Source organism: Lingula anatina, chromosome 2, assembly GCF_051362555.1.
Source record: "Lingula anatina isolate TDL-2025a chromosome 2, LinAna3.0, whole genome shotgun sequence".
NCBI classification, from domain to species: domain Eukaryota; kingdom Metazoa; phylum Brachiopoda; class Lingulata; order Lingulida; family Lingulidae; genus Lingula; species Lingula anatina.
This window is the reverse complement of record NC_141768.1, coordinates 18,502,275-18,525,189: the sequence shown is the minus strand read 5'-3', so window position 1 is coordinate 18,525,189 and position 22,915 is coordinate 18,502,275. Positions and strand designations below refer to the sequence as shown.

The window sequence follows — 22,915 nt, the reverse complement described above, 5'->3', positions numbered from 1 at the left end:
AAGTGGAAGAAATATGCCTCAATTTTACTTATTTGTTTATTTTTTATGTATCTTTTAAAGACTTTGAACAGACATTTTTTTAAAAAAGTTTTTAGTTATCTTGGACTATGAAGCATGCATGTGTGTGTGTGTGTGTGTGTGTGTGAAGACTCTGGTTATATTTGGGTTTATTTGTATTTGAAAGTTTCGTGGATTCCCAGCAACACATATAAGCCATTAAGTCAACAAGCCAAGTCATAAACTAAATTTATCTCTTGGTCAGCTAAAAAAAAGCTACACTATCTGAAACTATATGCTCACATTTGGTTGGCATTTATGCCAAAAAATTGACTTCATATGCATCTTTAATAAAGATTCACACAATGATGTAGTATTCCATATGCATTGCATAATCATCATTCTCACTCCAAAGCAGAAGGAAAGCAGAAAATATCGGTTCAAATATCATTATTCAAAAAATGATGTCCTTTGGTTTTTCTACAAGATTATGTTATTTGAAACTTTATGGTGACTTCTGGTCAAGTTTTTTGGCAAAAATTTGACTTTTAATGCATCTTTGATCTGACTTCAAATGCATCTATAAGGTAGATCAATATGTTCAGATCTATTTCCTTATCTGCTTAGATGATGCAAAAATAAACTATGTTTTGTTATGTTATGGTGCTGTCACATCAAAAATGCATCAGGATGAATCTGACTTTAAATGCATCTTTAGAGTGAGTGAAACACAATTATTCTCTGAGAAAACAAACTTATACCAGATATAAAACAAAACTTTCATGATTGCGGTACACACTGATGACATTTTTAGAGATGGCTGAATATAGGTATTTTTCATCTTTTGCAGAAATGAAAAGTGCACATTATTGGAACAGTGCACCACAGGGGTCACTGTAGTCCTCTGATGTTTTCAGCAAGGCATCGGTATGTGAGGGTGACGTACCTGATGCATGCATAAAAAAGCTGTTCTAAGCATGCACGTTGCCAGAACTAAAAAGGTGGCTGAAGCACAGAAATGTGTCAACTACAGGCAATGAGACAGAGTTAGTTGGACAGTGAAGCAAGCAATTAAATGTTTTATTACTTAACTTAAATATGATGCAATGTACAACATGGCTTCACTTAAGCGCCGAACCTTGGCTGCACTTGCTTTAGTGATGTTGGACTATAGTTATACTCAATATTCTTTAAAATGCTTTCAGCAATGAAGACATGTGAAAGAGACCCATTATATTTGTTATAAAATCAAAGTAGCAAGCAAACACATACACAAGTTTATCAAGTTTATGGATGGGTACATGTTTAATGCAAGCTGCGGGGATATCATTTCATTTATATAAATACCATATCATTTCATGTGGGGTATTTGAAGAGATTTTTGAAACAAGGCACCAAAGCTTTCAAATGTACAGACAAAAAGCAGAAAACAGTGATGCACAAAACAGGCTACTGTCAATTTTGATGCAGTAATACATTATGCTTTTCCAGCAAAGTCAACACCAAATTTTATTATGTACAACAGGTAATACCGATGTAAGTAAAATTTGTAGCTAGCATAAGGCCAGTTAAGTTCATATTTAGAAAATGCTGGAATGAGAAAAATGAAAATTTCATAAAAAAATTGCATAAATATAGGAAAAAATTAAAAATCCAATCAAGCTGGTTTTCCTATCTGAGCTGTACTTCAATCATAAGAATCATTCTAGTAAGTTATGAAATAATGAGTAGCACAATCTCCTTTCATAACGTTTGTGGTGGCATTACACAAAGTAGGTTTTTTGTCAATTTTTATTCAATATTACTTAATGATTAACAGTATAATCACCACCAATTTTTGATTATCTACCATACATAACATGAACCTTCAGAACATTTGGTTACCATTTGACTTCATGCCGAATATTTTGTTAAGAACTGCATTGCTTCCACAAGATAATGCCATCAGACTGGTTTTCCAACTCAAGCTGCATTTCAGTCCTATGACTCTTATTAGTAAGTTTGAGAATCATAAGTAACATGGTTTTCCTATAATGGTATGTGTGGCAGCAGTGCACATAATAGGGTTTTCTTCAATTTTGATGCAACATTACATAATGCTTTACAACATAATGACCATCACTTTTTAATAATAAAATACTTAAGTATCATTGATTCAGTGTCTGTACATAAAAATAAAGTGCAAAGATTTCCTGCATTGTTTTACTTGTACCTACCATGTATACAGGTAAAACTGACAGGCAGACTGTTTGTTGGATAACTGATTTGGCACCAGATAAGGCACCAGTTGTTACTTCAGTTGTTCCGTAAGGTGAGCTATAACTGTGGGCTTTCCTCTGTAATTAACACCTTCTAATGCTATATGTTAAAAAGGTGAGACAGGTAATTTCGACACCTTCCTAAATAATAATTACACAGTTTACCATGTTTTACACTGTTACATGTACAAACTTTACAACAGATAAAAAATGCCATTCGGTCTGTCAAGTGTGAAAATTCTGTCAAACTGAAACTAAATCCATCAGACCAAAACAAAATTAAAGAAATACTGCAAATTATTTAATGGTTTCAGGTGTATTCTTTTTATTAATCAGATATATGTTTTCCATGTACATTTCCTACTTCGCAACATTTTTAAGATAGAACAAAGACTTATTTCTACACTTTAAAATTTTTTACTTAATATATTTGTATTACTTATCATATACATGGCTAGATTATATTTATTATTCATTTAGTGCCTTTACCAAATGTATGAGTAGTTTATAAAACTGTAAAAGACATTTTGTAGTAACTTTAATTGTGCAGTATCAAATTAAAAGTCTATGCTAGATATTGTGATGGTGCTTTGTAAGTTAACTTTCCTTTTCTGAGAGCTTAAAAACGGACTGGTATGTCTGTGTCCCAGATTTAAGCGATGTTTTAGTGTCATTTTTGGCTAAGAATTTAAAGTTTAAAATACACAGCAATGTTGGGAAACATAAAATGTTATGTTATAATAAGACAAATCCAACACCTTTCACATGAAAGCACACCCATTGAAATCCAACACATAGGATTATTTTGACAGACTTTCAAAAACCTTCAGCTTTTTTCTTCAGATCTTTATGATTTTCTATACACACATGGTTTTCCCCTGGATTCTTATTCACCTGTTGCAAATAAGCCCACTATTACTTCAGATGCTTTAATTTCTCTGAAAATTATATTTGAAGAGCATGCACATTTTCCTCCATTTCATAAATAATTCCAGTTCTTTTTTTATTTCCATTGACAGATTTTAGCAGTTCGTGAGGGTCTGAATACTACATGCAGTAGGATTGATCATTATGACCTCTTCTGTCTCTTTTTGCATTTTTAGACATTTCATTTTCACTGACATGCAAAGGATGTCTTGCCAAATTCCCCTCAATTTATTAACCTTTTTTTGGTTTTTATTTAAATATTATTGGTTTTCTACTATTATAGGTTTTCTTCCTGCTTTTGAAATGTTTGTCGCAAACACAGTGTCCTGTTCTTGGCCCAAATTAACCTGCTTAACTTCCCTTTCTTTCTGGCTCTATCAATGTTTTCTACCCCTATTTTTGGGAACCTTTAAAATTCACCCATTTTTATTGTAACAGGACACAGTACATAAACCCAGGCATGGTACTTAGTACAGCTACAAGTGCTTTGACATAACAAGGACTCACATTCCCACAATGCAATTTCTTCATGGAGAAGATAAAAGGCCTATACATTAAATTATAATATCTCAAGAAGATAGTAAACAAGTTTCTTTAGAAAAATAATAACAGGATTCAGTCAAAAACTTATTAATGAATTTAGATGGAATTTTCAGGTTAGGTCATAAATGGGTCAAGAAAGAAATTCTAATAGATGTTCTTAAGTTTTTATTGTCCTTATTCTCATACTTCAGAGTGAGATAAACACCATAGTTTGTTTAAAAATACAATTTGTAACTACCTTTACATAATGTAAGTGGTTAGTCTGTTGGAAGAGTTTGGAAGTTAGAGAATAGGTAAAAACTTGTAGGCAAATTTGTTCTGGGATAGTTTGGATGTAAGTCAGAGACAGTATATATAGGCACATGCATGATAACCAACTCAAGCCAGACATTCATTTAAATAATTGACTTTCTTTTTCTGGCACAAAAGTAAGGTTGGGTATATTATACTACTCTCTGACTAACACCCTTATAATTAACAGAGTGAATTATAAAATATCTTTCTGAAATCATTTCTTTAGCTATATTGAAATGTCAGTCTTACCTAGTCAGATTTTAATCTATCTTATGCATATTTTAATTTATCTTAGGCAATACTGAAATTTCAATTTGGCCTATACCGATTTGAAATCTGCCTAGACCAAATTGAATTTACAATTCTGACTTTTTTAAAATCTGTCTGGATTTCAATCTGGCCTGCGACACAAATAAAAATTAAACAAGAAATGCACAAATATGTAAGCATTTGCTAGTAAGACACATTAAGTTATACTGGCATTATATTTTCAAAGTAAAATTTGACATTTTGCTTTTTTTTTATCATATACTGTATTTGAAACCCACAGTATCATTAATTACCAATTCACTTTAGCATCACTGCCATCAGTGGCTAAAATTAATGAAAAATATAATGTTTTATTGGCACTTCATTCAATATCCTTAGAAATCAATAATCAATAGCAAAATCTAGATGTTTTTATTTAATAATATTTTTTTCATTTCGAACTACGTTATATGATAAACTCACCATATAAGGTTTGATTCAAGACAAAATAATTAAATCAAGCACTTACCCTATAAAAGAAGCCTATCTTCCTAAGCAAGCTAATAAGCAGTACATTTGCAGAAGGTTCCTGAAATTGAAAACAACCCATGTTTAAGTTCATGCTACAGACATACTAAACAAACAAGCAAAGCAAAATATAAGTCCTCATTTCGTGATAGCATTTGTCTGCATGTCTTTGCTTCATGCTTTTTGTTCAACCATTTAGATAATCTTCTTCATGCACAAAGATTTTTTGGCACTAAACTTTTTTTTTTAATTGAAAAGATTACTGGAATAAAATCAAATCAAAGATTCTTTTTAAACAAATTTGTTTAATATGAAATCGCATACATGTCATTTATAACAAATAACCAGCCAACTGGCTAAAGCTTATGAAAATGCCTAGTGTCTTTGTATCAGTATCATGATTCTCTTAACTATTCAAACAAAGATGAAATTATTCACACTTAAATGAACTTTCAATTCAACTAACTCAAATTCAGAATGAACAAAATATAGACAAACAAATATTTCATTTTTCCTTTTTGGGCAACATATAAAAAGCCTTAACTGTCTGCTTGGGTGGACTGTAAGTGAGTCTCTCATGCAAAGGGGGTTTTACCTGATTAAAACAAATTAGCCCAGCTGGTAACTCAGATTGACAAATATTTTCTCACAAGAATTCATTTGAATTTGCTTTTTAGGTGTTCTCAAAAATTAACAGCAATCCTTTTTTTTTTTTTTTTTTTGAGGATATAAAATTGTATGTACCAAGTTGCCAAATTATTGTTCTTAAGAAGTTCAAACAAATGCTGACAGTAAAACCAATAACATTTTCACGTTAAGATCTATAACTACATATGATTTCATGTATCAAATGAGTTTTATCAAATGGTCAATTGCCTTCAATAATACTAAAAGACTTTGCACAGTGTTATAACAATCCACAAACCTCAAAGAAAGTGAAATGCTTTACTAGTTTAATATATAATTAATTCATTCTTAATAGCATATGTATGTAAATCTTGATTGCATTCTGATTCATGGACACACAAACCCAGTTGTTGGCCACTAATACCTTCTCAAAGCTTACAGTCATATCAATATGTATGTCAAATAGTAATACTTTCCCCTTTGTAAGCATTACACATCTAAAAATTAGCAGTTTTGAATCTAGCTAACTTGAATGTAGACTACTGGTTGTACAGTATATTTGTAATTTAAGTATAATTTAAGTATATGCACTAAATATTAACATATCAGTATGTCATTATTCTAATTATGTAACAGTTTGGTCAAAGTCTTTATAAAAATATGCTATAACAAACAAACAAACAAAAAAAAAACTTAATTATTTTTATTATTTTATCTGTGCATTTACTCATGTATAAATTCCTGGGATAATGCTGAAAATAATACCTGGTTTTAAAGCATCAAAGTATCATCTGGCATAATTGACACAATAAATACAATGCCATTTTCACCAATTAGTTGGGAAATTTTTATTTTATTTTTTTCTTTCCTTCTTTTTTAACAAACCAATTTTAAGCTGATGCATCTGACCAGCATGGTGCACAGCTGAAATTGATTCCTTCCTACCAGTCTGAGAGAAGTATTATGTAATCACGACCTACAAATACTTTAGTCTACCATCTTTGGGCCTCTCTCATCTCTCAAAGGCGTGTTCTGAATAAAAGACAAACATTAAAAAAGTTGCTATCAAAGGCAATCTTTATACCAAGTCTCAAAAGTCACCATGTCTCTGATACAATGAATGTATATTGAATGTATGAATAATATAGAAGTACATAATTATTTCAGAAGGCCAATATAACCTCCATAATGTAAAGACCTCATATAACCAAATGAATTTTGTCAGCTTGTGCGTATCAAATAAGCAAATGATAGCTGAGATTCAGCCACAATTCAGACAGACACAAATTACATAATCCACAACACTGCACTGCTGTGGGTCTAACTGTAGTCAGTCTCTTCCACACATCAATTCAGGACAGGAATATATGTGGCCACTGACCACTTATATATCATATTAAAGCTAGGGTCATTGGTGCAGCTGGACAACACATTATATGCTTCTCTCTAAGCCTTTCCTCACAAGGTTCAGATTTCCCATTGACCTAAGAACTAAAATCTACCTGACAATGTTCATGTAACTGAGGTGGGTCCACTTCAAAGTTAATTGTTTCCTAAGTTCCACCACAGATGATATGTTTTTCCTTCTGAAGCATGCAGTCCGCCATAATGGTTTGGACTCAGCCCTGTATGTTTACTCACTTGATCTGGTTATTCAGTCTGACTAATTACGTAACATCATCCACTCTATTCTGATTGGTGTTTGGACTTAAAGGTCAAGCTGGTATAGCTGAAAGGTCATTCAGAACCGGACCAAGGTGTATATATGTATAAGTAGCTGGATTGTATTTGTGTTCCTATTCAACAAACTCTTTAAAGTGTGCTTGGTTTACAAAGGTGCTCCTTCTCAATTATTCACTCAGTGCAAAAGAAGACGGATTTGAAAAGATGAAATAAAAAGGAAGAAATCAGAATGGTCTATGAACAAATAAAAATTAATCTGTTTACATTTAAAAGCTATTTTTCCAGTTTGCTATTTCCACAGCTAATGCAAAAGATCTTGGAAAAAACATTTCATTTGTCCATGAAATGGTGTCACTACATCTATGAAGAAAATGAATGCAAAAATGTAAATAGTTTAACTAAGGAAATTAGATCTTTCTGAAAAAATTTATCCCCAAGAAGCATTAGGAGAGTGAAAATTGCACAAAAAAAGTGAACTTTTGAGTAATATTTGTATAATTTTGATCTGCCCCATTATTTTCACCGTTTTAGTGGTCATTTCCATAGACACCATCAGTCTTCATAAATCAACTCAACTCTTTGGGAATTCTGGCTGAGTGCAATCAGTTTAACTGAATGACACGCCTCCTTGTAGCATTGAGTAGAATACAGGAAAGCTGGTGGTCATGCTGGAAACAATAGGATCTTTAATCTGTTTAACTGTTCGTATTCAGCAAGAGGCCCCGTCGAGTTGGATCAATCTACAGAGACCAACAGAAATGAGTCCTTATACTACTAGTACCTTTCAATATGGAAAGACATCAACAGTAATTAAGAAGTGATATAAAACAGTTGTGCATATATTAAACAGAATATATGCAGTAATAAAGCTTTTTTGGCTGATTGCATGACTGTTTGGTTTATCCTTTGGCATGTGGACCATAAGTCATATAAGAAACTAGTGGTAGTGATGTGTGTGTGTGTGTGTGTGTGTGTGTGTGTGTGTGTGTGTGTGTAATCTATACTGCTTCATAACACTAGATAATAATAAATGACTGTTGTTAGTCATCCAGTAGAATAATTAAGAATGAGACATACATTACTGGAAGGTTGGCCAGCTGCTAAAAGTTCCAGTAACAGCTAGAATTATTCATATTTCTCACATTAGATAATTATCCAGTAAAATAGCAAGGTGGATTATATCATCATTTATATACAGGTAATATTCACTTTTGGATTAATAATAATCCAATTAGACATATTTATAAACTAGAGTTGAACATAAGTCTCCCAAATGGGAATAGCAAATTTTTGGATTACTAAACGTCAATTTTTCTGATATATTTAAGTTTTACATGGCAAATGTCAGGCCTTCCCAACTACCAGACTCGGCACCTACGGGTCCAGTATAAACCGGTTTATCAGACCACACTACCCGTTTTCAAGGTGTGTGTCAGATCGCATTACAGAGTATCAGCCACCACACTGAGTGATAGCAATGATCCTAAGCGGGGTTGGAAAGTAGTGCATCTCATCTAGATTCATGCGCTGCTGCAATTTTCTCTGTTTATGCTAAAATCTGACAGTACCGCAATTTTTAACATAAAATTTAGGTTCGGACATAGCCAATGATGTTTTGTAAATAAGAACTTGCAAACTTATATATTAATTTAGAAAAGTAGACCTAATTTTGATAGCAGAAGCATATTCTGTCGGGGGTTAAATATTTTCGTGACTACCGGGATGGACGAGATTGAGGGCAGGGGTAATCCTAGAGAGGGGTGAGAAACGTCCATTGTTCTCGTCAGCGAGGCTGTCCTTTTTCAGGGTTTGTACGCACGGACAGAAAACTTAAGTATTGTGGGAACGTTACTAATGAAGCCACTGGTAGTACTAGTAGATATCAGCCTGTAGTCTTGAACAAGCGCCTCGATGACGAGTGAACAGTTGTCAAAAACAAAAGACCCAGGTGTGGTAGTTATCTACTGTTGATGCGTGCCGCAACGACCAAACCTAATTGCTCCTCAAGGTCACAAAACAATAACCGGTACTGACGGCTAGGCTCGTCTTAATCATATAAGTAGCGCGTTTCCACCCCCTGATTGAGGGAGTCGTCTGTTGTATTCATGCGACTCCTACTTGACGAAAACGAGGCGCGATACCCGGATGACAGGTAGGCTTACAGAATTTGTGATAGGGTATGATACTCTTTTATGCGATCTGACACACACCTTGAAAACGGGTAGTGTGGTCAGATATACCGGTTTATTCTGGACCCGTAGGTGCCGAGTCTGGTAGTTGGGAAGGCCTGAATGTGCAGTCCCCCCCCCTCCCCTCTCTCTCTCTCTCTCTCTCTCTCTCTCTCTCCCGACCTCTGCAAAAAATTACAACTCACTGTGATGGGCCACTGTGACCAAGGTGTGAAGCTATAGGATCCTAGAGGAATTTTTCATAATTCTATCTATCAGTATAACATGTATAAATTAACTCAATTACATCTTTTAAGGATTTCCATTTTTCAAATAAACTTTTTAAACTATTCATGGGCAACTTCATATCAAAATACAATTATACATTACACTAACACAAACCTAGGGTGCAGTTCAAAGTCTTCCTAAAGTCTTTAATTTCAGATAAGTGGGTCAATGGTATTTACAGCAACAATGTGTTAGAATGCTTTGATTATTCTGTATCATTATTTCAGACGCCCCTTAACATTAGAAAACGACATCCACCGTGTCTATTTCGTATGTTATAAAGCCCTATGGCAGCAGAATTGACAAGGCCCATGTCGCATTTGTCTTTTACTATAGAGCTTAGAGCCAGGAAGATGACATGGCTGTGTCTGTTTTGCCACTTTCTAAACTCCATAGATGCGAAACTGACACAACTGCGATAATCACACAAGCCATGTCTATTTAGTGTTTTATAACATTGTCATTTAAAAGCATAAATTCCACAGTAAAAGACAAATGAAACTTGGCAAATCTTGTATTTATGGGAGCCAGCAAGTTACGAATTAACCATGGCTACGTCAATTTCGTGTTTTATAAGACAAATGTGTGTATAAGACAAATGCAGCGCGGGCCTGGTCAATTTCGCATTTATGGGTCTCAGTGAATGACAAACAAGGCATGACCATGTGAATTTCGAGTTTTATAACATAGCTATTTGAAGCTCAAAAATCCACAGTAAGAGACAACGTGACATGGGTTGTGTCAATCTTGCATCTATGGAGTTAAGTAAGTGGCGAAACAGACAGCCATGTCATTTTCGGGCTCTGTAGTAAAAGACGTATGCGGCATGGGCTTTGTCAATTCCGCTGCTATAGGGCTTAATAACATATAGGAAATAGACATGGTGCATGTTGTTTTCGAATGCAAAGGGGCATCTGAGAGATGGGCCATGGTAGAATTTATTGTGTAAGTTATCCTGTCTCACCATCCCAACCTTCTCTGACTTTTATTTTCGTAAATCACCCTCGCTACTGGTATACATGCAGCATCATGTTTATTTCATCTTCTTGTCATGACTAACAATAAATTCCTTTGCACCTTGGTATCGTGTGGAAAAACACATACATTTTACATATATTTCCATCTAGATATCTATCTATTGGTCAATAAAATCCATCTGCCAAACCTGTGCTGGCCAAGATATATTCTCATTTCCTTACTTCAAACAGCCAAGCTAATGGTCACCCAGTGATAGAGCTGTCAGTTTGAATAGAAGGAACAGTGATGTACTGACCAAGGGGTTGCATAATACAAGTGCTTACATAATACTTGACAGTTAGTTCATCTCTCTATTTGCATAATAATGGATCCCTTGGCTTTCCCTTTGCTTCATTATCAAAACAGTTTTGCAGCTGAGACCAAGAAGTGATTTCTATATGATGACCAAAGGTGCCAGCAAATATTCCAAATTACTTTTTAAAGCCTTTCTAAAGACATCATTCCCTTATTTTCTCTACGGAAAAAGTCATATAAGAGCCCCAGGAGCAACATGTACAAGTGCTTCTTGCTGAAAAAACATGGCCAATCTTTCAAACTTATGACATATTCATATATAATATCCCTTGTTCTAACTGGAGGGAGTCAATTTACTTAGCTGAGATTTAATCTTAGTATGGACATGCTAATTCCCATGATAAGTGCATAATGTCTTGTCTATTATCTTCCCTGCATTGCTATGAGTTATAGTAAACCTAGGATATCCAAAAATCTTTTGGTCAATGGAGAGAATTGGAAAGATTTTATTCAGTCAAAAAGTAATGTTAAACAAATAAGTGTTAAGCTGCTATTACTTTTTTTTGGGGAGGACCTGCACATTCTAAACTATATTTCATTATACTTTTCTCTTAACCAAAATTATGTGTAATTCAGCCTGAAAAATATGAACAAGTACATATATATATATATATATATATATATATATATATATATATAAATGCAATGTTAATGACAAAATTTAGTTTTCTACCTTTATGTAAGACAGGCAATTAATACCAAGTACTAGTACAGTACAGTATCAGCCATTGTTTCATAAAATGTAAAATCCTTCTTGAATATCCAGAGATGTATGAGAATGTTATCTTCTTTTTTCATATATTCACTGATGTAAATATTTCAAAAATATGTGGAAATACTGGCAAATTGGAGAATATATGCTAAATCCACCAGTCTCCACTTCTGCTAAAACTTCCATTTTCGTAATGCAGTATAACCATCATATGTTAAGGTGCAAATTTAAACATTGACAAATATTTTTCTTTATCCATTTAAAATTAATTGTATCAATCTTATATCAATCCTTTTTTTTTTTTTTTTTTTTTTTTTTGCATTTTCTTCTTAATATTTCTGAATCTTTATTGTGACTGACACTACTTTGTAGAAATTGCCTGCCTTAAAAATACCACAGAACTCCCATCATATAACTCTACAATCCCATCACTATCTATTCCATCTTTACTTGAAAGTCAATAATTTCAAAGCCATGAGGAGAAGGATGCTCTGAAGACCATTAATGTACTCAGTGACAAATTGCATAACTGTCCTTCAAAAAGATTGTTAAACGACAAAGGTAAAACTTTATGATGGCTTTCCCAGTGAGTCCTTGCTGGCAGTGAGGCGAGTGTTACATAACAGGCAGAAAGAGACATGCACTAAAATACAGGAGATCATGCAGAGAAAGTGAATATAAAATGCGCAAGAAGGAAAAAGCCTGCAGCTGTGGTCATAGAGTAAGAGTGATGTCAGCCTTCAAGCAAGAAACTCATACTGACATAAAAGAATTATATAACCATCATTATGTTATCTTTTTTATATTCTGTACCTTATAAACTTTTTTCAAGTGTAATATTCATGTTTCTTCAATAACAATGCAAGTCTTTCAAACTGAAATCATCACACTCATCACCTTAATTTTTTCTTTGTTCAAAAACTAGTTTTAACATTACATTTATCGATAGTTAAGAATAAATATTTTCCTATAAAATTTTTGTTCATTTTTATGATTAGTAAATAAATAAATAAATGGGACATCAGTGATTGTTATTCATCAGCTGCCAATCACTATGTACACTTAAAATCTAGAGCTAAAAAAAACTTAACAACATGCTGTTAATTTTAACCTGGATCCACAAGGTAAGACTTCATGTAAATGTACCCAACTTTTTTATAGTGGTAATTCTTTTATTGTCTGCAGATAGCTGTGTAATGTCATTACCTTGACTTTTAAGAACTTCTTTCATGTGTATTTGAAAATTATAAGGCCTGGAGCACCACCTTTTTTCTTTTCTTTTAGATCCCAAATAGAAAACATACATATTTTATTTATTTAGGACTTGAATACAATGAACTGCTGAGTTCAATTGGTTATGTATTGTATTATTATTAGTAGAGCAGCCAGTCAAGAGCACAGTGTGCCACCTTGAAATTATGCAACATTTTTGAACTTCAATATTCATTGACATAGCATCTTCATAGCAGATGTCACAAAGGCGTAGTCTGCTTGGATAAAAAGACAAAAACAGGGTCAGTGTTCTTAGAATGGGTCACCAACTAGGTTGAGTTGACAATTGATTATCAATTATGTCATATCATTCCTGGTAATACTGCTTAAGGAGGGATTATTCATGTTACAACGGCCAAAGAAAACAACTTACGTTCCATTTACATGGCGCTCAAAGGGAACCATTCACTAAGAAGACAGTGCCACTGGCAGAAGATCGATTGATACCTTGAATTGCCAGTGGAGTAAAATCATTGGAATTTTCCAATAAATGACACAGAAAATCCAATATGGTGGAGGCCATTGCTGTCACTTCATTTTAATTACCATAAATGATTTGCTATACGTCTTCCTTCAGGCTACTACTTCGTTGACTACATGCCCAATGTGTTTGCCCACTGACTTTTCATTCCTCATAACCAAAAAAGTCTATATGTTAATTTGAAAGTAAGTTTTATAATAAAGGAAAATGCAAAAAAAATGTCCTACTCATATAAATTCAGAAAAACAAGGCAGCAAAGCTGTCAAATGTACAGACAACAAGCAGAAAATAAGGGTGCTAGTGCACAATATACTTTTTTGTTGGTTTTGATGTAACATTACATAATGATTACCAATGCAATCACTAATATTTAATTATGTACCATAGTTTAAATGGCCATTCAGAAAATGTAACTAGCATAGGGATTTTTAAGTCATGCACTGAAAATGCTAATATGTGAAAAATAAAAACTTCACAAAAAAATGGATTAATGGAAGAAAAATAACCAAATCAAACTGATCTTCCAATAAATGCTGTATTTTACTCATAAGAATCATTCTTGTAAGTTAGAGAATGATATGTAACACAGATTCCCTTTAATAGAATTTATGGTGACAATGCACAAAATAGGTTTTTTTTTGTCATATCAGAAAGACTTCTGACTTAGTTCTAGCTGTAATTAAAAAAGACTCTTGACTAAGCTCTAGCTGTCTACTAAGCTGTAAGTGTCTATACTGGCATTAAGAAGACCAAGTTATAGCTGTCCAATGACATTAGAGAGACTTTTTACTATAATAATTAAAAGCTTTCTATTGACATTAGGAAGACTTTTGATAAAATTAAGCTGTCTACTGATATTAGGAAGACTTTTGACCAAGTTCTACCCATCTATTGACATTATAGGAAGACTTTTGACTAAGTTCTTGCAGTCTACAGACATCAGGAAGACTTTTGACTATAAGTTCTAGTTGTTTACTGACATCAGAAAGACTTTTTACTATATTAGTTCTGATGTGAGCACAGCTTTACACCCACCATTTGTAACCCGTGTGAACCTCAGCATGTTTTGCATATCTTTAACATACAAAGAAATTATAGTCTTTTCATTACAGATAAGACGGGCAGATGAGGGCAGTCAACATTAATGGTAACTTTCACAGGAGCTTGTATAGAGAACTATCAGTAAATCATGGTTATGTACCGCATGCAATGTTTACTTACATTATAAAATGACAGTCTTTTTATTGATCCTCAGGCAAGAAAGTTAAGCACATTTTTTCCAAAAAAAAAAAAAATTGACAGATGTTGTGCATTCACACTGTAAATTATTGTGCATTGCTAAAAGAAGGGGAAGGACTCCAACTTGACCCCCCCCCCCCCCCCCCCCCCCCCACACACACACACACACACACACACACTCACTCACATGCTCAGGTTCTACAAATGATGAACTGTAGTTCCATGAATATCAAAGATTTGTCAGAAATGCTTTTCTTTTCTTTTCTTTGCTAAACCATTGTTATATTCTGAGAGACAGAGAGAGAAAGGAGATTTAACTGATATGTGATTTTGTAAAATATTAAATAAACATTACAAAAACTGCATGAAAATGTCATTCATATGAATTCAAACTTTCACATTAGGAAAAAGAAAAGATAAAGTTCATTCAAATTCTTGAGCCAACATCACTTGTCAAGTGATGTTGGCTCAAGAATTTGAAAAGTTGTATTATACGTAATTATGCTCAAATGGTCTTCCAATACAGAGACTGACTTATCCATGCAAGGTCTACTCAGTATATACAGGTGTCTTTAAAAAGGAAACCAAACAAATTGTTACAGATATATCCTCAGTGAGTATTAGGATTTTTTAAGAGAGGTTTCTCTGGTGGTGCAATAACCTAACATAGCAATAAGGATATCAGAGACCATCTTCATTTGTATCTAAGGGACCGTAGGCCATGAATTTTAATGACCTAGCTGATGTGCACAAACTCAACATGGACTCTTGCTGTATGCAATCAGATTTTTGGAATGACACGCCCCCTCTTGTTTTCAATTTTCATCTATAATCACAAACTTTGGATGTTCTCCTCAACGCCAGGAGAAGGCGTGTTAGTCTACTAATCTGATTGCATTCAGCAAGAGGCCCTGTGGAGTTAGAACACATTAGCTAGGTTGAAAAAATCCATTGTGAACAGTCCCTAATGTTACTCTTGGTAAATCATAAGACAATGAACATGCACCTTCATCATCATTATGTATATGAAAATTATACTCCATCAAATCAAGATTCCAAGTTTAGTAGTGGTCAGATATTTTATCACAGGATATATCTTAGATTAAATTGTATGTTGAGGCCTAGTTAATAAGAAGTTTATCTGTCACAGCAGGCAATATGTTGGGGCATTATTCAATGCATGGAGGTTATACCTGCCCTTTTTCTACTCATGTTAATGGCTTGGATGCACAGAGAGATGCAAGAATTTTTAAAAGGTTTCTCTGAATAAGAAGCTCAATTCCTGTTCATAAAGCAATCTTGACTACACTTATCAAATGAAATAGGCCTCATTTATTCATTTGTTGCATATCATGTTTAAACTTTCACATACAGATCATTGTCTGGCACATATAATGTATATAATATTATAATCTTTCGAATTGATGCTCATAGCTTAATATGCCAACCCTCCCCCCCCCCCCCCATTCAACCACCTTTAGTCTACATTTATGTTTATTGATAATTTTTTTGAGGTTTTAATATGGAATACATCAATGGACAAGATAGTAATATATCTTAATAACTTAAATATTTTCTACCATAATTACTTTAGATATTATATGTAAGTAGTAAGGTATGTATGTGCATATACACTTAAGGATACTGTAAAGTTTATTATCATCCAGATACTGAAAATGAGATTTTTCCTGCATCTAATTATTCAATAATAAATCTTCTTGAAAATATAAAATATCTGCGTTTTAATAAACCGTTTATATTTCTTGTTGTCATGCATAAGCATAGGCAACTCAAAGCTTTTATTATCAATTTCACACCTTTGTATTTTGAGGTGAGACAGCAATCGGTATGGGGCGTAACTTCATCCCTAAAGATTTTATCACAAAAATTGGCATAGTTGACCACATGTCTATGGACCTCAATCCCATTTTTTTTTCATTTTTACCTCAAAATCACATTTATGACGTCACCTGTATGATGACATGTGTGTAAATGTTAATTAATTTAGTCACTGAATTCAGTCACTGAACGCTAACGATTTATCTGTTTTACAAAAGAATGTATATAAAGCAGTAAATAAGAAGCTTTTTGGAAATGCTTATAGTATCCTTAATTTTTTTTATTTCATGTGTAAACACCTAATATAATTAAATTATCTCCCCCATCCCAAGGTCTCTTTTAAGAGCTTTATATCTAAAAAAAGTCTAATTATAAAGTTAATTGACCTTAATTGTCTTTTAAGAAAAATTTGCAATTCTAGAATAACCAAATTACATCAATTTATTCCTATAATGAATACAGAGTCAAGCGCTCCTTCATGTAAATGAATCATTAGGATTCTAAAATTATAGATTCTTTTAATTGCTGATAATTATATGTACATCAAAACAGGGCATATATATATAACTTCCTATAATAACACCAATCCCTAGTTGTCAGACTGCCATGCGATGCTAGCACAACTAGAAGACGTCTCACCTTATTAATTACTTTAGGTTTAAGACAGATATTACAGATTCCATTACATGAACTTTAGGCCTTTAAAAAATTTATGAAACATTTTTTTGGGGTTATTACTAATAAAAAAATTGCTTCGAAATAAAAATCAATTTTGTTCAAACTTACTGAGAATTAACTGCAGTACCTGCACTCATTCATCTCATTGGACTAATTCCTTTTGAAACTATCAGTTGATGTAGATTGATCCAACTTCAAGGGAACTCTCACTGAATGCATTCAGTTTAACAGATTAAGACGCCTCGTCCTGGCATTGAGTAGAACACAGTAAAGCTGGTAATTATAAAAATATGTTGAAAATAAGAAGGGGCATGTTAATTTGTTAAATCTGAGCCCATTCCCACTCCATTTGCAATGAAGATAAGTATGTCTCTGATGTCATTTTTCATCTTTTACAGGAGTGATATCATTCTCTGTTGAGTGTACTCATAATAGTTACATGGTTTTACTCTCCTTCATTATTATGACACTGATAATAATAAAGGTTTTTGAAAGTGATCCTTGATGTCGTGTAATAATTTGTTATAATAATCATTCAGCAGGCTAAGTACATTATTGCAAGGTTCCCAAATGCCTGTCAATGGTGCAAAATTCTTCAAAAAGTAAATAACTAGTAACTTACATCAATTTCTCAGCTGCCAAATTTTTAACAGCAAAAAGACTGTTAGCATCTTTCAACAAAACTGCCAGACTTCTCACCCCCCCCCCCAAAAAAAGGGTAAGAAGATTGCTTATCCTGAAATCTGATACTCAACTTATTCAATTTTTTTTTTCAGAGAATACTTAAGGATATTCAACCAACTTCGAAGTTATGTCATAAGAGGCAAATTTTTAGTGAAAAAAAGTTAACTTTGTTATTGATTATATATTAGCATCATATCACTGAAATATGCTATGTTTAAAGCATTCAAACTTTATAATGTACTTCAATGACCCAAAATCCAGAACACAAACAAAAGCTCACCACAACAAGAGACAGTCATAAATATTTTTCATCCCGATAAAATATAAAAAAATGATCCAGAAATATGTAATATTTTGTGTGAAAGGTGTGTGACATTGAAATTTAATGCCTTAAAATGTTACCAAAATCTATTTCTCAAAGTATTTCACAATATCATACATGCCTTAGCTAAGCCTTCATGAAGTCAAAGACTTACAGTACATTTGGCAGGGGTAATGGAGCCTTGAGACTAACACCAACTGTCTAGCCCTCAAACTGTATATTATGTAATGGGCACCACAAGAACATGACAACCAGACTCAAAAATTATTTCTTCTTGTATGTTTTTTATTTCTGATTTTTGCTGTGAAATGTATACTTACATGGAAATTTTTGATAACCATTTATGAGGAAAAGTATAGGATTTCAAACACCATTAAATACGCAAACCACTTATCATTGCATTAATCTGAAAACATAAGACTCATAATTTAAAAGTTAATTAAGTATGAATTGATATTGCCAAAAACAATAAAATTTCCCCTCTTTTGACAAACCTTGTGGCTACGTACCCATCAACCAACTTAACAGTTTTAAATCACGCGGAATTCAGAAGTCAGTGAGAACTAACCCCAAAGGATTACAGAATTTGAAAAAAAATCTATAGGGTGGGCTAAGGACTTATTATTTTCCTAGATTACACCAGAGTTATGGTGAGAATCGGGAAAGGCAAATCAAAGGTTGGTTATTCGTTGAAAAATACCACTTACCCAATGAAAATGTTATTTTTCTTTTTTTCTTTGCAGGAAGAACCTACATTGTGTACCTATATATAAAATATAAAATATAACAAGATGATGGGAAAATTGTGTGTTGCTTCTGTGTGAGGGAGCTTGGGTCTGTGAGGTGGTGATGACCCGAAGGACAGGATGGCAGACCAGTGCTTTCGACTGCAATTGAAACAGCACAATTAGGCCTAAATCTTATGCATCAAATATTGTAAACTGTTTTTAGTAATAAAATATGGATGCCTTTTCTACTTATGATTTTAAATTGTGAGTACAAGTTCCCTTAAATTCATTTCTCAGATTAATAAAGGCTTAGGGAGAGAATACAGGATTTCTTAAAATTCTCTTTCATGATTTGTCATGCATTAGTATCTTTTTAGAAATAGAGGCCATTCAGAATGAGAAGAGACGAGTACTAGCTGGTCCACGGCCTAAATATGGCAGACCTACATGAAAGGAAGACCGCTTAATCCTGTAATGGTCACTCTGCCTCTTTCATGCCTCCCCATGCATCGTCCCTGCAGGGGCACAGTAATTAAATCTCGGCTCAATTTGACCAGTCGATGGACGATATGTGGGGAGGCGTGTGAGAGGCGGAGAGACCATTACAGAATTAAGCAGTCTTCCTTTCATATAGGTCCGCCATATTTAGGCCATGGACCTGCTAGCACTTGGCTCTTCTCATTCTGAATGACCTCATGGAGCTAAATTTCAAAATGTATTTAAGATAAAGATGAGAGTGATACAATACAACCAGCTTGTGTTACAAGCTATGAGCTCTACTCTGAAACATATACTAGGCCCATACATATTTCTTATCATTACTACCTGATTAAAATACACACTTAGGCTAATACATCAGATATAATAGAATATGACTAGGTAATTTCCATATTTATTGTAATCAGCCACACTAAGAAACACATGGCAAAGTTTTCTTCTGTACTCTAATATTTAGGATAAATTGTTTGTTATTTCACATTTACTTTGAATCAAATTTATATATCTCTTTTTCATACATCAACTCAAAAGAAAAACCTTGTTGGATAAAAAAACATACAATTTTATAAAAAAAAAAAAACATGTTGATCAATGCCATTAGATCCTTGGTAGATGAAAATAAAGGGAGAACTAATAATATATAAACTGGTTGAATATACTGCAATGCTGGACAAAGATCTTTTAAAAAGTGTAAAAAAACTTAATTAAATGAACGTAAGGATATAAAACAAAGCATTTAGTAAGGACCTGTTCAGGGTATCTACACAGCAGCCGAAAATCCAGAAGATGAATGTTCCTGGCATCAATGAAAAAAACTATTTTTTCCTTTCAAAAACCCCCAGTAAAAATACTCTTAAAATAAATATTTAAGAATTAGGAATTATTAAATCAGTTTTCACCAAGTAAAACAGACTACCATTGTTTCAATTTCACAAAAGTTTCAACTCATATCATAGTTCTGTGACATGTGGGGGTTTTGAGCAAAAACTTCACTTCAATTTAGACAAAAGGATGTATCTCGTTTTGTGGCTTGGTAATTTTGTGTATTGGTTATTATTGTATGAAGAGATGAAAGACACAAGAATTTGTCACATCATCAAAAGAACTGAATTTCAACATGCTTCTGGTTAACAGATTATAATCAATATTCACTTGGTGGGAAATGTATTATAGGTTGTATAGAACAATTAAGTGAACAAAGAAGGAACAAAAACCCTGTACTTGACTCTTGTAAACAGAATGAATGGTCTTTATTTTATTTTTTTTTTAACTAAATTTTTCCAAACATCTTATTATCTTCAAATTCGCAATACTATCTTAAAAATAAATCTGACATAATGAAACTCATTAGTGAGGATTTTATATCAATTATAGGGATTTAAAATATATAACAATGTTTTGGGAAATTCTTAAGATTAATTTTGTTTGAATTTTGTGAGAAATTCCACTAAAATGTGGTGTAACAAAAATGTTTGTTTTTCTAAATGAAACAATTTCCAAAAGCTATTAATAACAGATAAATGACATTGAACTTCGTTTCCTATAGCTTCCATAGCATCTCTCATACAAAAAGAAAACAGCTGTGGATTTCTAAATCTATCTAGTATAGTGTAATTCACAATTAATAAAATATATTTTTTCTGAATCATTTATAATTACATGTACCTATAAAAGGGCAATGAGTACATTCCTTTTCATTGATCAAGGTTTCTGCTTAGCCTGATTCATTAGTCGTTTTAGTTTTCATTGAATAACTGATCTTGCAATTTTCTTATGCTATTCACCAACTGATTCTTCTGATATTTCTCTCAATAGCAAAATCAGTTTGAACATCAATTTAATCCATAATAATACTGTGACCTGCCACATCCATCACCAGTGGTACTGAACTGACCAAGTGACTATAGTAGATTTGGAATCTGACCTGCAAGAACATTGGATTTTTTCAAGTAACTTGTCTGACATGGATTTCATATTTATATTAATTTTTATAAACTACAAGTCTACAAATTTCATCTTTTTACTAGCAGTTTTCTGAAGCCTAGTGGTCCATGTGGCCAATGGAATAAACTGCTTTAAGGTGCAAACTGTCTTAAAATTCTCAATAGTGTACAGACTTTCAAAAGGAAATCATTACTATTGAATATCTGATATAAAGAAACTAAAATTTTAATGACAACTAATACAAAATATTGTTGAATTAAGTTTAATCCAAATCTTGCCCCGCTCTCCCCACGTCTTACAAAATTAAACATTTTAGTCTTTAATTATCGAAACAACATAGCAATCAGGTAAGGAAAAATAATTTTTCAAAATAATTTACCAAAGGAATAAAATCAACTTAAATAGAAACAAAAAATTAGCAACACAAACAAACTGCATATATTATAAATCCAATCTGCATGGAATCTGTATATGACTGTAAATTAGGTACTTTATGCTGTTATCTACGTTGTCTTGAAGGTTTGGGTAAGGTGCATATATTCAAACCAATATGAAATCCCCTTCAAACACCACTGCATTCCTGTAAGACTTACACATATAACTAGTAAACAACACACCTTCTGGTCAAGTCACATGTGTCAGAGGTCTTAGCTGATATTTCTTGCAAATGTATTTCTTGCATGTCCATCCAAAACACACAGGTGGAATCTAGACCAACTATTATACAACAGTATAGGTTCTGTTGGTTTTGTTTTACATCGGAGGCAGTATGTTTACTGGGTATGACTTAAGTTACATAGCTAATATAGTTACACACAGATCTCTGAATGATATAAAATTATATAGGTCAAACCATCTCTTAACTAACTCACATGCATGGCTGACCAGCACGTGTATATATTATAAGGTTTATGGAAGAATAAGTGCACTTGTTATGATTAAGTCAAATGCTGATCTTGAAACATATATATGTACTTTGCTTTGCACATAGAGAACTTACCGATCTTCATTGGCTGCTACCTTCTCATAGTTACGGGGCAGCTTGTATTGGTCGAATACTGACCAAATCTATATGGGCACACTGTGTTGACCACTCCGGCCGGCCGAGTTCATTTAACATCCATATAAGTTGACCTTGGATTGAGCACAACTATTCTCTCCTTCAATACAACAAACGGAAAATAAATTCATTAAACTATTAAATCTGTAGACAATGTCAACAATTATTTATCAAACCCAAACTTCCTAATGATGCAACCTGGTCATGCCGATGATAAATCCCACTTAGTTTTAAGGTACCAATATATGCCTAACCCTACTAACCTAGTTTATGCTATCCAAGCCTTAATTTAAATAGACGTATTATGTAATTACACAGTCTAGACTGACCAATGGCTGAATAGCTTGGCCAAATGGTAGAGAAGAAGGAAACCTGTGTTGTCAATCAAACTCCCGGCCTAGAGCTCCTTTACCTGACTTAGGACCATATTATGCTTCACTGAGGTCAGCTTTGCATGAAATGGACCCAACACAATTGCCCATGAATGACATGAATATTCAGGCCCTAAAAAGGATCTCAGTGAGGGATAAGAATGGAATAATATAACTAAATCAAAGTGCAAAT

General features: G+C 33.3%; 1 protein-coding gene across 3 annotated transcripts in view; it reads right to left on the bottom strand.

The window, feature by feature from the left end:
- Nucleotides 1-22,695, bottom strand: part of LOC106171053 (retinoic acid receptor gamma) — a 32,410-nt gene extending 9,715 nt beyond the window's left edge. Inside the window, exons 1-3 of one of the 3 annotated variants that reach the window (XM_013551165.2) lie at nucleotides 22,681-22,695; nucleotides 22,292-22,451; nucleotides 4,798-4,857 (exon numbers count right to left, since the gene is read on the bottom strand). The gene's annotated coding sequence lies outside the window, so the exon portion shown is untranslated. Of the gene's footprint in view, nucleotides 1-4,797; nucleotides 4,858-6,925; nucleotides 7,075-22,291; nucleotides 22,606-22,680 lie in introns of those variants that run through there. The other 2 variants (XM_013551162.2, XM_013551167.2) reach the window with 2 other exon arrangements.
- Between the last annotated feature and the right edge of the window lie 220 nt (nucleotides 22,696-22,915).